Source organism: Gracilinanus agilis, chromosome 3 (assembly GCF_016433145.1).
Source record: "Gracilinanus agilis isolate LMUSP501 chromosome 3, AgileGrace, whole genome shotgun sequence".
NCBI classification, from domain to species: domain Eukaryota; kingdom Metazoa; phylum Chordata; class Mammalia; order Didelphimorphia; family Didelphidae; genus Gracilinanus; species Gracilinanus agilis.
Genome location: NC_058132.1, coordinates 301,242,258 through 301,256,048, shown reverse-complemented (window position 1 = coordinate 301,256,048; position 13,791 = coordinate 301,242,258).

Sequence of the window (13,791 nt, the reverse complement as noted above, 5' to 3'; positions counted from 1 at the left end):
CCCTTGAGAACTCACCCCAGCAAGTCCTGGACTGACCCTTTTCAAATGGAACAAAAGATCTTAAAAGTACTTAATTTAGTACTTAAATTACCACTTTAGGTGGGACTAGTGGATAAAGGCAAATATTAAGTACCCTTTTGTCTTAGTAGTTTCTCCCAAGCCCTTTTTTAGGTAGGTCAGCCCTTGGCTGGACCCTTTCCTTTTGTATTCAATCTAGCTACAGCCTCTTTCCCCAAGCCTATTTGCAACCTGTCAGTTTTGTTTGCTGTACTTAGTTCCCTGAAAGGTATATAAGATCCCAAAGTGCTATTATTCTTTGGAGAATCACTTTGCCTTTGATCCTCCCAGAGATAGTGTCCCCAGAGCCCTAGGGTCCTGACTGTGTAGTATTTTGATGCCTGGCTCTGTATAGTGGCCAATTATTATGGACCTATCTCTTTCCTGATTAAAGACTTGGTTTTGCTGACTACTTTAGTAGTTCTGTGTCTTTCCAAGTTGACAGGTTCTTAGAGAAAAGAGCAGTAAGAGCTAGGCCATGGGAGTTAAGTGACTTGCTCAAGGTCACACAACTAGGAAGTGTCTAAGGCTAAATTTGAACCCTGGGCCTCCATCTCTAGGCCTTGCTATCAATCCACTGATGCAAGACCCAGCTACCCCCTTCTAAAGGTTTTTGAACAGGGTATTAATATGGTCAATCCTTTACCTCAGAAAGATAATTTTAAGATATATGAAGTATAATAAGAAGGCGGCACCCCCCCACCCCCCCGGGAAACCCTAGGAATAAGAAGAACTAGTAGAATATTTGTGATAGAATTAACAACTTCGGAACCAGCTGTTTATGGGAAATAAGGGAGAAGGAAGGCTTAGGATAATTTAGATTCTGAACCTTGAAGCCTGGGAAGATGGTGATACCCTAAAAAGAAATAGAGAAATTTAGAGGGGCAGGTTTAGGAGAGAAGATGGGTTCTATTTTGTTTTTATAAAGGGATCACTGACTTCAAAGATATAGCAAAAACAGAAGTACAGTCTTCTCTCACCTGTGCATATACACATATCCACCCATTTTGGGGGCCAATTCTCATTCTTTATGGAGAATGGATAAAGACTTAATTTAATTTCGACATTGTTCCCACTGAGTTCACATTCAAATTTAACACTGTTGCTGAAATAGTCTTTGTTTGTGTGCTAGAGTGGGTGACAAATCAGAATCAACTGACTGCCCCCTAGACAGTACTATGAGAATCATCTATTGTGATTGGACATGAGAGAAGAAAGATCTCATCCAGGTAGATCTTAACCCTCAGCAGAAGGTTAAAGGGCCTGAGGCCTGGAGGTGAATGGAGCAAACTTCATTCACAGAGTCTATAAAAGAAGGTTCTTAATAGAAGTTCAGGAAGATTCAGTCTTTAAACTCACCATGTGGAACAGTCTTGGTCACGAACCAGCAAAACTCCCTCAGGTCCCCTTCACAAAACCAGAAGATTCTCACTCACTCAACTCCCTCTTTTTAAAGGGGTCACTTATGTGTCACTTCCAGTACCTCCCTCCTAATTTGCATGTCCAATCACAATAGACGATTCTCATAGACCAGCTAGGGGGCAGTCAGTCGATTCTGATTCGTCACTCATCTATACTCTAGCATAGTGAGTTTTGCACCTCCCAGAATTAGTGGTGTTCTCACCTTTGGTGATTAAATCTAAAGATGGGCAGTGTAGACTTAATCTTATCACATTAATTATCACATTAGTCAATTCATATACCTTTCCCAAAGAAATGGTAGTTTTTATTTGATTATTATACCTGGGAAAAGAGGTGGAGAATGATGAGGGAAGGGATGGCAAGAGAGAAGAGAAGAGGTCTAGGTGGATGGTTAAGAGAAACAGGATATAAAGGATAGGTAAATCTGTATTTGCTAATCCACTAATTGAGATGGCTCAATCCTGGGGTATGAGTTCCTAAAGTGAATAGATTAATTTTTCTATGAACCAGCAAAATCAGTTCTGGAAGTCTGATGCTCAGGATACTGGTATAGGAAGGAAGAGACAGGGGAGCATCAGTGCCTACAAAGATGACAGGATGGGTGACAGGGAAAGGAAAAGAAGGCAATTTGAATGCCTATGTACTCTTCCCAATATGTTCAGGTTTCATAACCAATTTCAGTATTGCTACTCTCATCTTTCTTCCTTTTTTGGAAACATGGCTTTTATATTTATTAGAAGTAGTTTCTGAAGTAGTAACAGTATTTTTTGGTATTCATGAGTTTTTGGTTGATTTTAATTTAGTACCTATAAGAGAGTCATATTTGAGGAATTACATGGTCATCTTTCTGTTGTGAAAGGGAATTATTTTATCTTAACTTAATCAAGTACTTGGAGTGCTCTATCCTTTTAACTTAATTAGTCAGGAACTTGTGAATCCTTTTGATAAGCATTCATACCCTCAGAGGATGGGAGGTGGATCCCACAGACACTGCCCCCTGGGCAGTACTGGACAAATTAAAAGACTTTGATTAGTTCCTGTGAATAGGGGGAGAGACAGAAGTGATGTGGGAAAAGAGGTATAAAAGGCGAGACCAAAGGACAAGATACACTATTTAGTTCCTTGCCTCTTCTGCAAGGAGACTCTCCTGGAGGAGGATTTTTCTGGGTTAGATATTGCTGTGCTAGAGAGGCTTGCTGGGTGAGTGACTGGAGGTGAAGGAAGAGGCTTGCATTGGTGGACTCCTGGATGAATACGCCACTGGGACTTCCACATGGAGATCGGGACTTGAGGGAGGCCATGCTGGGGGCTGAGCCAGACTTCACTGTAGCAGCACTAGGGTGATAGGCCAGATAAGACTGTTTTCTTTCTACATTTCCCACTTTCAATATCTCTACCTTGTAAATGAAAGCTGCTAACAGTCATTTTTGACTTAAGGGCTAATATTTTATAAATGGCGACCACAATCTCACTTTTATAACTCTTGGATTGAGTCAAACCTAATTTTAATTCTTACACTATTGTCAATACTTGAGAGTAGTACTGTACTAGGTGACAGTCTTCTATATCACCTGTATTTTGGTAACTGTCATGTATATCACTAAAAAGTGACTCATACTTACATAATGCCATATAATTCCACTGTTCCATGCAAGTTGTTCAGATGTCAAAAGATTTTAAAAGTAATTTCTTAACTAGCTAAATAAAATGTTAACAATACTTCAAACACTTTCTTTTTTTAAAAAAATGTATTATGTAAGGGGGCAGCTGGGTAGCTCAGTGGATTGAAAGCCAGGCCTAGAGATGGGAGGTCCTAGGTTCAAATCTGGTCTCAGACACTTCCTAGCTGTGTGACGCTGGGCAAATCACTTGTCCCCAATTGTCCACCCTTACCACTCTTCTGTCTTGGAGCCAATACACAGTATTGACTCCAAGATGGAAGGTAAGGATTTAAAAAAAAAATGTATTATGTATCAGTATTGGGAGTGCTTGAATAAAAATCTCCACCAATGGGAACAGACTAGCAAATGGCCTTTTGAACCAACAATCACACAAAGAAAGATATGACAATCTCTACTCTCAAGGAATTTACAAGGCTTAAAACTATTCTGACCAGTGGTCAATTCATTATAAAAGCTCTGAACTCACATGAACTGAGTCAACATTGTGGGGGGTGATCTCAAAAATTCTTCTTATATCTCCTGCCTCCTTCCACAGCCCTAACCAGGAACACTAAAGAAAGGAAATGGACAGAATTCCACAGAAAAAAGAAATGGACCCTCAGCTCCCTTGGAAGTAGTACTCAAGCAAATAAATTATTTAATCTGAAGGAAAAGAAATAAAGGACTTAATCTAAAACTCACAATGAATCAAGTCACTTCTCTTTCCTGGCTTGTGATGGACCTATAGAGCACTCCAGACTTACCACCCCCTTGCAATCACCACAAAGAAAAAGAACTCAAATTTGCTAGGCAACACATCCTTGAGTTGAGCCTCACCTTTCTTTAAGGCCTCCTTTATAATGCTCCAGACTTTTAATGCTACCATTGGGTTGAGGCCTATCAAATGGAGAAAGAACTTAGAAAAAGTTCTTTTTAGAAAAAGAAAATTGACTTTCCCTATCAGATCTTTGCAATTAGTGTGACGAGGGAAGGCGAGGTCTAATCCAGTGATGGTGAACCTTTTAGAACCTTTTAGGGACCCAGTGCTGTGCTATACTCCCCCACTGTGTGTTGTGCTCTGCCCCCCCACCATTGCGTGCAGTGCCTTACTCCCTATGTTGTATGGGGGGGGGCGGTGCAGACTCCCAGCACTCCCAAGCCACCTTCTGGTGCCACGGGGATTGTCCCTGCATCTAGCCACATTGGGGAGGGAGGGTGCAGAGTGTTGAAGCCTGGAGGAAGGAGGCTTAGAGACGGAGTATACCTTCCTCTGAGTTTGGGGGTGGGTTGGCTCCCAGCTGGCTCAAATCCACTGGGGGGAAGTGACCTCCTGCAGTTACAAGGACTCACCCCTGCACCCAGCTTCTCCTGGGGCAGGCCAAGGGAGGGAGAAGATGCCCTACTTGGATCCTCTGGGAAGGTGGGAGGTGGGGGAAGCCTGGGTGGTGTGGCTCAGAGACTGAGTGCCGTACCCTACCCCCTTTGGTGGTGGGGCAGGTCCAGTTCCCAGCCCGATTTTGGGTGGGGGGGAAGCCACTTCCTATAGACATGGGGACCTACCCTTAAATTCAGCCTCCCCAGGGCTGCCTATTGGGCTATGACCCACATGGGGGTTAGAGCAGGGGGTAGAGGAAGTATAGTTAGCCCATACAGGATGCGGGGGGAAGGTCACCCCCAGACTGATGTTTGGCTGGGAAGGAAGGAACAAAAGTAGAGATCTTTTAGAGGGTAGGACTGGGCCAGGTAGAAGAAGAACCCCACCACCACCACCACCACCACCAGACCCCTGTAGCCCCTAGGCCCAGACAGGGGAAAGAGAAAGGGAGAGGCATGGCCTGAGTGCTCCACTCAGGAGAGGGAGGAAGCCCAGAGGGGCAGGGGTGGGGGAGGCTTAGTGGAAAGGGAGAGGGGAGCAACGGTCTATGCCTGCTGTCTTTGGCATGTGTGCCATGGTTCACTATCACGGATCTAGTCATTGTACCAAATGACTGATTGTTCTAAAGTTCTAACCTAAACAAGGCCCTTGGTTTATTCTAGATTATGTACTAGTAGTTCAAATAAAAACTGGGACTACTAAACTCTTCATAAGGATCCCATTGGATCACATACTGACCTAGTTTTAAAATGTAATATTATCTGTGTTTTATTGTATTTTTATTTATGTTGTTAAATATTTCTCAATTACATTTTAATCTGGTTTAGGCAGACTTTGGTCATGTTGTAGGCCACATGGTTGATACCTCTGATTTAGAGCAGGAGTTCTCAAAATGTTGTCCGCAGACCTATGGTTATCTCTGAGAGCATTTTAGGAGATCCACAGGGTCAAATAATTCAGATATTATTTGCATATTAAAATATTCCTCACTTTTTCAACTAAATATCTGTGTAAGGCCAGATTTTTTCTATATAGTTCAACCAGAACAACATAGTTTGAATGTGGCAGCAGCAGAAAATCCAGCTATCCTCTATTAATCTAGTAATTAAAGAGATGTGTACAAATATCTAAAAAATGCCACTCTTCTTATTAAAGTTTTGTTTGTTTTAGAAAACATTGCTAGGGACTTTAACAATTTTATAACAGAGTAAGGCAGTTCTTAATAATTTTTAAGTGTATAAAGAGGTCCTGAGACCAAAAAGTTTGAGAATTAAAAGTCTAGAAAACTTCTGCTTGGTTGAGAAACTATCACCTAGTGTGGTAAATTCTACCTTTCTCCACCACTGCTGTTTCACTGCTACCAGCACAAGTTCCTAAAGTCCCTGGGGTACCCCTAGAAACTCATTACCACATTGCTACTTCCTCCTTCCACTGCTATCCAAGGGCCATCTGGAGGCAATACAAGGTTGCTCAGTTGTCTTTCCAGGGAACCAAGTTAGAGTCTCTTTTCTCTCCATCTGACCTCTTTCCAGACTCTGGAATACAAATGTATCTGCCTTTTAAAGACCAATATGAGAGTGTTGCTCAGATGTAACTAGCTATGAACTATCAATATATTGCTAATGGGGCAACAAATATATAGTACACATTGAGTATACCTCTTTTCAAGATTTCACCTTGTCCTGGAATTTCATACCTGTTCAAGAGATAATAAAGTGGAATAAGGACTTCACCAATGCCTCGTAGAACATTCTGAACATACTTAATGTATTATAATGATGGGACACATCCAGAAAAGTCCAGGCCTTTGCATTCAATTCTATAAACAATAACCACAGTGACAAAATAATGATAAATATTTATGTAGTGCTTTAAGGTTTGTAAGGCCTTTTTCACATAGGAGGATAATAATTTTCATAAATTGGGGATAATAATAATAATAACTTCCTCAAAGGGTTGTTTGGGTAGATCAAATAAAATTATGCTAGGTGTCCTTAAGATCTTGTCCCCATTTGAGAGCTAAGGAAACTGAGGATTTGAGATTAAGTGATTTGGCTAGGATGGATCACAAAAATAGTAGATGTCAGAGAATTTCCATCTTCCTGATTCCATTACCCAAGCTTTAATTTAATTCTGATATTCAGAACTTTTACTATATTTCTCTCAATATATAACTGTGCATTTATCTGTGCACACAAGGTGCTTATGAACTAGGCAGAGGGCATATAGTCCTATAGGTAACAACGTTTATGTAGTTGAAGAGTTTTAAGATAGTGTTAAGACCTAGCAGATTGGGCAATATGGCAGCAAAGGAAACTGATAAATGTTGGAGGGGATATGGCAAAATTGGGATACTAATACATTGCTGGTGGAGTTGTGAATTGGTCCAACCATTCTGAAGGGCAATTTGGAACTATGTGCAAAATGCTTTAAAAGAATGCTTATGACCCAGTCATACCTCTGCTGGGTTTGTACCCCAAAGAGATAATAAAGAAAAAGACTTATACAAAAATATTTATAGCCGCACTCCTTGTGGTGGCAAAAAATTGGAAAACAAGGGGGTGTCCATTGATTGGGGAATACCTGAACAAACTATGGTATCTGTTGGTGATGGAATACTATTGTACTGAAAGGAATAATGAACTGAAGGAATTCCATGTGAACTGGAAAGACCTCCAGAATTTGATACAGAGCAAAGGAGCAGAACCAGGAGAACATTGTACACAGAGACAGATACAATGTGGTACAATCAAATGTAATGGACTTCTCTACTAGTAGCAATGCAATAATCCAGGACAATCCAGAGGAATTTATGAGAAAGAACACTATCCACATCTAGAGAAAGAACTGTGGGAGCAGAAATGCAGAAGAAAAACATGTGATCAATCACATAATTCAATTGGGATATGATATGGGTTTTTATGTTAAAAGATCACTCGACTGCAAATATGAATAACATGGAAATAAATTTTGAACAATGATACATGTAAAAACCAGTGGAATTACTTGTCAGCTCTGGGAGGGGGGGGGGAAAGGGTGAGGATTATGAATCATGTCACCATGGAAAAATATTCTAAATTAAAAAAGGGGAAAAAAGATAGTGGTAAGAATTTTCACAGCTTTTAGAATCAAAAGATCGTGATTTGAATTCCAGCTCTGGTACCTGTGTGTCCTTGAGCAAGTCACATAACCTTCTGAGGTCTGTTTTCTCAATTTTATGAGAAGCTTGAACCAAAAAAATTTTTAAAGGTGTCTTTCAATTCTAAATCCTCTGTCTTAGGACCCTTATATCTGTGTCTGCCCTTCTTTAAGGATTCTAGATTTAAATCTTCAATGACTACTCAGTGTCTTAACTGATCTTCTGGTTCCCTTGCTGCACAGACCAGAAATATCCATCAGACTTCTTGTTTAACTAGATTCCAAGTTTTGACTTTTTTATGGTTTGCCTGGTTCTGATGCTGACAAAGTATTCCTTAGTGTCATTCTTAAAAGAACTTAGCCTCAGATCTTCCTAAAAGCTAATAAAATAGGATTTTAATGTGCCTGTGTGTCTTGGGGGAACATAGTCAGAGGATTCTTCTCCTTGGTAGGGTGGGAGTTGGGAGGAGTATGCCACCCTCCCCAAAGCAGAAGGTGTATTATATATAGCTACAGAGGTAATTGATTTGTGGGTGTGCTCCCTTAGCTATACAAATGACACTCACTTGTGCCCTGAGGCACTGGTCATCCCAGTGGGACCTGCCCCTCTCTCAACAGTTCCATAAGACTGGGCTGTTGACAAACCCTATGCAAATTATGGGGTAAAGAGTAAAAAAGCTCTGTGTTCCAACTCTATAGGAAATTGTGGAGCTATTGTGTGGCACAGGCCCTCTGATGTCCTAGGGGGATGTAAAATTGCCTAATCTACATGTTACTTTAAAGTACACAATAGAGACACTTGTAACCATTTTAATTTTTTAAAAAATTTTGGGCCTTATTTAACAATTTATCTATATTCTGTGTACCTCCCCCATTGGTAAGAGAGCAACGGGGAGTAGAACAGAGGGAACAGAAAATTATACCCACGCTCACTGTGCCCAAAATAGTTCTGACTGGATTTACCAATGAACATGAAAGATCTAATCATTTGTTCAGGATAAGTATCAGATGGAAGCTAATGCATTTCAGGTAGCTTTTGCCTGCTGACCCTGGTCATTTTGTGAGGGACCCACTCTCTTGCTGGGCACCTTGAGCCTTTCCCACCATGTAAGAACTATAATGGTTCATTTTACAATGAGATTCAGAGGAGCTGTAAAATATCTAAATTGACTAGGCAGAGTTTGCACCACTGAAAGAGATGTCAAAAATAGTCTTCTTTGCTTTAGGTAATGGCTAAAGTTTTATGATGAGTGTCAGGTGTCAGGCATTCTATATGCAGTTTTGATGCAAATATCTTTGCTTCACTGAAGCAAATCTCAGAAGCAATAGGCAAAGTGGACTTTAGCCTTAGGCAGAATAATCATTGCCATTAAAACATATAGAGTGAATGCAAAGTCCCTACATGTAAAAATAGGTCCCTACTAAAAGCCAGTCATAGACAAAATGGTGGCATAGGCAAAATTTATGTCATCTTTAAGTATTACTTTCTTTTTCTATTATTTTTATCTCAAGTATATGGGTTGTGTGTATTTTTTTTGTCCTTTCATCCTTCTGCCCAGTCTACCCATCTTCTTTCTACCCTTTCTTCTACTATAATTTGTCCAGTAAATAACTTTTATGGCTTAATAACTTATTTCTCCTACCAATTTTTACATTTTAGTAGAGGACTGTGTAAATTTAATATAAGTTGGATTCCTTATTCCATTTGAAAAATTATTTTGATCGGTATCAATCTCCCCCTTTGAATGGGCGCTTCATGGTTCCCTGGCCTCTCAGAAGAGGCTGGCTTTAGTCCTTCTCAACTCCTGGCATCTGGAAGATGGGCATCTAACCAGGACTGAGGTTAAATCTAATTAGAGACACCCAGAAGGAGTAATATAAAAGCTTTATAAGAAAGGATACTGAGGCAGAGCCAAGATGGCAGCGTAGTAGCAAAATCTTGGAGTTAATACCTTCTAACCAATCATTACAAAGCATCTCAGAAGGAGAGAAATCAAAACTGGATAAGTAAAGGGGTTCTCCCACTGGACACAGCATGAAAGGTAGGCAGTGAGTGGAAATTCCTACTCTCTAAGGGGGCAAAACTACATGAGTCAAAGCGCAAACTGACCACCCCTCCCCCCAATCACCTACTATGCCAGAATTAAAGCCATGGAAATCCCCAAATTCTCAGGGGATGACTGAAAGCACCACAGACTCACTCCTGAGGCTCATGCCAAGACTTGACAATGAGACAATAACACAGAACTTGTCCTTGGCAATGGGGTAGCAATAAAGTGGTCACAAAGAATGCAGTGAGGGCAGGGAAGATAGCCTCAGGGCAAAAACACTTTGAAGCATGCTACACAAAAAATATTACAGATCTAGCCACCCTCATTCAGGCCTCTGATAGGGAAGGGAATATAGCATCGAGGCAAAGCCCTGTTAGATAGAAGCTAAGAAAGCAATGACCTTCAACATGCAAGAATCCCAATCCTCCAGCAGCAAAAGGAATAAACAACAACAAAAAAAGTTCTTGATGCTGGAAAATTTCTACAGATAAAAAGAGCAAAATACAGAAGCAACAGGAGAGATTGGGAAAGAAGAAAATATATCCAACCCATTCCCCTTACAAAAATGAAAATTGGTCACAAGCTCTGGAGGAAGTCAAAAATGAGTTAAAGAAACTAGTAAGAAATATAGAAGAAAAATGAGAGGAAAAGTGGGAAAAAGAAATGAAAGCAATACAAAAAGAAAATAACAGCTTAAAAGACAAAATTGCCCAAATGGGGAAAGAGGAATGGAAATCAAATGAAGTAATAAGCAAACTGGGGAACAGAATTGGCCTGCTGGAAGCCTGAAAAGCAAGATTGACCAAACCAAAAAAGAAAATCAAAAGATTATAGCTGAAAATCAGTCTTTAAAGGCTTGAACTGGGCAAGTAGAAGCTAATGATCTCACAAGACAGCAAGAAATAACAAAGCAAAATCAAAAGAATGAGAAGATAGGAGGAAACATAAATATCTCATTGAAAAGACACATGATTTGTTAAATAGATTGAGGAGAAACAATCTGAAATTATTGGACTACCTGAAAGCCTGGAACAAAAGAAAGGGTACTGAGGAAGTGAATTTCTTTTTTGGGCATTTGGCTCCTGGAGTGCTTAGGCTGGAGGTTCTTGTTGATCTGCCCACTTTTGGCTGATGAATGGAGACAGCACAGCAAACTCAAATTAATTAGGTGAGGCAAGAAGATTATGTAGTTTTCTCCTTTACTCCCTAACTTTTATTAATAAATAATTATAAATTAATATATAGTCTCCAGAGAATTTTAATCACAATAGGAAAAAAGGACTGATTTTCTATTCAAGAAACTCCAATAAAGTTTGGTAGGCAGGGAATATTTTGGGTTAACAAGTCTTTCCTAGGTATTCATGAAACCAAACTATAGGTGCCTACTTCACCCATTTCTTTGGTTTAAGACTGAAGGCTGCTGCTCACATGTAAGTGTTATCATCAAACACTTAATATTTTAGCTCAAATTTGGTCATTAGATTAGTTTTTAGCATTAATCAGGGCTCTCAGTGGGCATACTGACAAATGAAAGTTATTGTCCAGAAATTTGGAAATTAAAAAAAAAAAAAAAAGCTTAAAATCCAGAGGCCTATGGAGAATGTAAATTAAGGGGAAAGATAAGCTATTTATTGGAGTATGGAGTACTATCATACTACACAGGAATAGTAGTACCTTCATAAATACCAGTATGGTAGTCTGTAGAGATCCAGCTCTGCTTTTAATTCTCACATGAGTTTGAATTACCTGGGGAGGGAGGTTGGAAGCTGGAAAGTGATGGGTTAAACTTATAGATTAGAGAAAATAAGTCATAGTAGGAATAGAGAAAAAGAGAGAGAGAGAGAGAGAGAGAGAGAGAGAGAGAGAGAGAGACAGAGACAGAGAGACAGAGACAGAGACAGAGGCAGAGACAGAGAGAGAGAAGGAATACAAGGACAAAACCTCAGATGGTCAGAGAGTGTGGCTGAGTTGAACTGTATTTAAGGAAAATAGCAATGGGGGTTGCAGGATGCCAATCAAAAACAGTTGGCACATCAGAAGTTTTAACATGTTAATGACAAAGCCAAAAGAGGGGATGATAAGACAATAGATCACCACATATCTGGGACAGAACCCTTCTTTTCCAGATGTTAGTACCAGGCTTATCTTAGGAATGCAAATTTAAGTCTTTGACATTACAAAGCACCTTTAGAACTTGTCTGCTAGCTTTCAGTCTGCAGATCATAGTAAAGGCTTGATTTCTAAATTCCACAAAATTTAAGACCCAACTAATTTAAGGATTCAGAAATCAATCATGTGAAATATTAGAAATATATCCATGTCTTGTCCATGAGCACTTTGCTCATTAGAGTCAGCTTTTGAATACATCTTTAATATCTTCATGATTTGTTATAACTGAAACCCTACATAGTCTTTAACATTTATTCTGGGGTCCTGCATGCCTTAGAGATAAGATAATCTTGCCCTTCACATCTTAAGTTTTGCTCTTCTCCTAACATTTCTCTTTCCTAGGAATTTCTTTCTTTCAGGTCCTTCATCCTAATCAAGCAAAAAGCATTTTAAGTTTGCAACATGGAAATCTTGGTATTAAGTGTCCAGATACAAAAACAAAAATGAAATAGTTCTGCCCTCAAGGAGCTTACACAGGGTAGAGATAAGGGAGACAAGAAAAAAACCAGTCACAATTTTTGTCCTCTGCTTCTTCTCCCCCATCCCCCTATCACATATCTTGTACAAGATCTTCCAGGTGATGAATCATAAAGGCACTAGTAAAACTTTCCCCCAGCCTCTCCTTTGGGGGTATAAATAACTCTCCTCAGAATAGAGCCATAGGTCTGCTCAACATTGGAACAATTTCCTGTTTATTGTCAGACACCTTTGTCTAGTGAAGTTGGAAGCACCAATTTCACTAGTAGAGGGAGCTAAGGTTAAGGTCATCTGTGCAGCCATTTCAGAGTATGAATCATTGGTTTCCACTTGATTTTGTGTATCCTTCAGTAAACAACTCTAGCCTTTTAAATCTCTCTAGGGTCATTTCCAGCACCTTGTAATTTGAACCCAGGCAATGATCATCAGCTGTTCTGTCAGACAAACAGCTATTTTTTGACTAAAGGATGACTCTCTAATAACATAACAAGGTCGATACCACAAGGTCCATTACCTCACCTAAAACTGACTGTTTAATGATGCAATAAGGCATTAAAAGGGCCATATCTTTTCAGGAGAAAGAATAGTGTCATAGACTAATAGAGCTAGAAGAGATCTTAGAAATCATGTAATTTAACCTCCTTCACCTTACAGATAAGGAAAATGAGGCTCAAAAAGGCTGTAGACTCAACTTTCTAGCCTGAGTGCATGCATATGTATATATCCTATATATGCACATATACACATGTACTATATCTATTTACAAAGTGAATGTGTTCACTATGGTAGGAAGGTCCTTTTCTAATTCACTGTGATTATTAGAATTCCCCTTTTGTCTTTATACCTCTGCAATCCATAATATTAAAGGATTGCCTAGATCACTGAGAGATTCTGACCTGCCAAGGGTCATACATATAGCCATTGTGTGTCATAATTAGGACCTGAACTCAGGTCTTTTGGGTTTCAAGGCTACCTGTTTGTTCTACCACATGCTGCTTCTTATTTAGACTCTTAAGATAAAATGGCAATAATGAAAACAGTTCCAAACATCTACCAATAAAAAGAGAAAAGAAGTGCCATAAAGAAAAAACCAAAATAAAACATTTTGATCCCTTCATAATTTTGCCCTAAAGACAGTCCTTCCCTTAAGAACTAGGGTAGAATGCAAAAGAAATTGGGTAGTAGGATAAAAATAGTTTGAGTCAACTTTGCTCTACTTTTTCTTTTCCTTTCATTGAAGTCACTTGGTTTGCAAAGAAACTTTGAGAAGACAGCTGAAGGCACTCTTTATGTGCTCTTGGTTAAGAGAAAAGAAATAAGAAGTATGCTTAAATTCTCCAAGGAGAAGGGAGGAAGAGGGAGGACAACATATATGTGTGCGTATGTGTGTGTGTGTATATGTATATATATATATATATATATGTATATATATATATATATA